General features: G+C 43.0%; 1 pseudogene; it reads right to left on the bottom strand.

Moving 5' to 3' along the window:
- Positions 1–2,515: 2,515 nt before the first annotated feature.
- On the bottom strand, positions 2,516–3,117 carry LOC149175210 (PRA1 family protein F2 pseudogene; annotated as a pseudogene).
- Between the last annotated feature and the right edge of the window lie 538 nt (positions 3,118–3,655).

The raw sequence follows: 3,655 nt of genomic DNA, 5'->3' as shown, positions 1-3,655 counted from the left end.
AGTTCTCAACAAGCCATCTCAATCTACGTTTCCCGCAAGCAACACCATCAAGCCTCCAACTCGTCAACTGAAGAGTTTGACCTGGCAGTGACCCTGGGCCTCACTCCTCCAAAAAATTGTGCAGAAGCTGCCAAGCATGCTCGGTTCCATTGACTGAAGAAATTGTGCAGACATGTCGGACAACACCGGCTACATGTTAGTGCACTGCCCTAAAAAATTGCGCAGTTTTGTCAGTCGGTCACCTTGTCAGCCGACCTGCTACTCCTCCCGAAAATTGCGCAGTTTTCATGGGAAATCAGCCAACTTCCTATCATCCCACTCATCCCAGAAATTGCGCAAGGATTTCCTATAGACCAGCCTCCTAGCTTTGCATAGTTTTGGCCAGCAGCCTCACGCAACCCGCTACCAGCCTCCCCAGAGAATCTGTGCAGTTTTCACTGCCAGTATCCCCTTGTTGCCTGCATTGTCTCCCTGGAAAAATTGCGTAGATATGCCCTCCAACCGAGCCAGATCCCGTTGACAGTCACTGTTGATCCAGATTTCACATCTCAGCCTCCCAATGACCTCTATGCAATTTTCATTAACAGTGCCTGGAGCCCTCATCCCGCCTTGAAATGTGCTCTGTGTAGTTGCGGATCCTTGTCCTCTCTCCAGGTCACCTGCATCTGAAAGCGAAAATAATGCATCATGGTAGACTAGGAGATTTCTAGATTTGATGTCGTCTCGTCATGAGTGATTGCATATACATGTACATGAATGAAACATGGTGCGACAACGAATGGGATGAACAAGGATCGCATGCAAGGAGACTTGTTCGCAAATGGATGAACACATGGAGCATGCCAAGTACCAGCGAAGGAGAGACATGCACATGCAACATAAAGCGAACACCAAGAACATCGAAGACTCTGCACACCGTGCCATGCGGAGTTAAAGCTATGATACACCAAGATCACATCCATCACTCAACAGAACTGTAGCTCGACATGGATACCAGCAGCATCATAAACATACCAGCTTCATCGTGTCGAGTCATGTCATGAGTCATCTTGGCCACATCACTACTGTGGGCCATACTATTGTAATCAATGCAATGTAATATGGAAGTCCAAGAGATCCACATGTAAATTTAAAGAGTCATGTAAGTCAAACAGTCATGAGGGAAGTCAAGCAGTCACAAGGGTCAGTTTCACCCTTAGTTATAAATACCCCTCATTTGTACATGCAAAGGACTCTTCACCTTGGCTCCTCCCACATAGCCTTAAGGTTTAGTAGCCTTTTCTTTGAGGAGCGAGCAGTGGCTCCAATGCCCCGCTATCGAGGTTAGTGATGTAATGGTGTACCGATGTGTCTTGGAACTTTCGTTTAATTCAGAAGTGTGATAACGGGCCAGCACGTTTTCGCACATGTATTGTATTTGTTTGTAAGACTATTCTTTGGACACTTGTAATGCATGTTGCTTTAACCTATATTAAGAGAGTTGAATTATTTCAGTTGTTCTAATACATATGCTTACAAAAATGTGTTGTATAAGTTTTTAACATTATTTGGCCCATGTGGGCTATCCCGCCGGACACTGGAGAGAACCATCCCCATAAACTTGTTATAACGACCGTCGCACTCATGTGGTCTATTCTATTGGGTGTTGTACGTGTTGTTCGCTCACTGTGTGTTTGTAACTTCCACATCTGTTTGGACTACTCCGTCAGAAGTTGCGCATGTCCTATTGTGTTTTGTGTCTCTAACGGAGTTGGGACTATTCTCCTTCGACTCGAGACTCACTTCCACCCTCTCCCTCTGTGGTGAAAGAACCTTGACACAGGTAACACTAAGCACTCACCAGGAACGCGAACCTTGATGTTCAAAGACAATGCAGATCACTCTCATGTGCTGACAAGCAAGAGCTAAGGCAAACCTTTAAGACAATGGCAACTAGGCCATCATACTGGATGGGACTCCTACACCAAATGGTGTGAGGTCTAGTTGGGACTTCATAGTTGGGAGATCCCCTGAATGTTGGAGTGTCCAACACCGTAAAAAAAAAAAGATAATTAGTTATTCAAGCTAAAGATGGCATTGTAGTGTAACTAACGAGAATGGTTGAGTCGGATCTGTACACAGAACACCAACACCACCACAATCACCTCTATTCTACCAAAGTTTTCTATGTTCATTGAAGTTTTATCTAACGACATCGAAGTCAAGTTTGTCGATGAAATTAATGTGTTTAATTTCATTACATATTCTAAGGATATTTCGAAATTAAATAAATTGGAGCGACGATGTTTACGGCTACCAATCCATCTAGTCAATGCAAAACACATCGACAAAATCCACTAGATCTTGCAATTAGATAATGACAAAATGCACCAAAAGCATGTTATTGAAGTAGGTGCCGAGTAAACTTACAATTATTCTCATTTCTCCTTTTCTGGGACGGTCAATCTAATAAGGTTATGGTCCTGATCAATCCAGTAAGGCCCTAACCATCCTTTTTAATTAACGCGATTTTATATCATACCCTAGATGTTGAAATAGGAATGGAGCCCTGGAGCCCTCCACAACTGATAACAACCCTCAAGTAGCAGCCTCGTCTTCATTCAAAAATAAATCCTTAGGAAGTCAAAAGGCAACATGAACGACCAAAATCACCACAGCAATCAAAAGCCCAAACAAGAACCCCATGGTGGCACGCGTAAAAGTAAGTGCCACGAATGTCACGATGCTCAATACCCCAATAACCACCCCCTCATTGAAGGTCTAGCCGAACAACACCACGAGCTCGTCTCTGAAGAAATAAAGGAAACCCCGTGCTATGAACATGACGAGTATTATTAGGTAGATCGAATGCCACAAGAGAGACAGAAAGACGATGCCCAGGATAATCAAGGCACAATTGACTCGAAAATAACCCAGATTTCTCTTAATGCAAGCGAAAGCATCTACAAATGAATTGGGTTTTCCGAATGCAGTGTGCGAAATGAGATCCCTCCATGGCATGCGCTGGGCATATATTTCCTCTTCAGTTTCCCTCACGTGTTCGATGTAGTCCATCTTCCATGGCGTTGTGGGTACCATTCCATAGCGCGTTAAATCGCTTGACTACCCCATCTTCATTACTAAACTAATCGAGTTCTTCACTTGATTCGATTGCACGCCTGTCTTTTCATTAGCGTCTTTTCATTTAACTTGTTTTTTAAAATCCAACTCTTTGTGCTCCCATCACATGCAGCCATTGATGAATGACTCAGACGAAACATATTCCCTTTAGACTCAATTGCACCCATCAACATATAAAAATAATAAAGGTCAATGTGGGTTCATCCATTCAAGGTCGAAATAGAAACACCTATCGGTGAACAAAAGCATTATAAGCTCATGCAAAAAGTTTATAAGGGCATACCATAATAATTTGAAATTGACTTTTCATTCTTTTGGAACACATCGATGTGGCTGTTCTCCTAGACAATGAAGAGATTTATAATATTTGTTGTTGTTCTTTGGACATTGGATGTCCCACATACACAAGTTTGGACTGGTTTGCGCGTCCTTCCATTTTTACCCTGCCTTGAGTACTGTTGTAACGGAGTTCCAATCGTTCTTAGCACCGTAACCTGGAATTCACTTTATTCTTTCTGCCTTCCGCCATTTTTTA

The sequence above is a fragment of the Pinus tabuliformis genome, chromosome 4_1, assembly GCF_031772625.1.
Source record: "Pinus tabuliformis cultivar Carrire ecotype Pingquan chromosome 4_1, CPIR1, whole genome shotgun sequence".
NCBI lineage: Eukaryota > Viridiplantae > Streptophyta > Pinopsida > Pinales > Pinaceae > Pinus > Pinus tabuliformis.
Note: the sequence above shows the minus strand (reverse complement) of the source record. Positions and strands in the feature narration are given on the sequence as shown.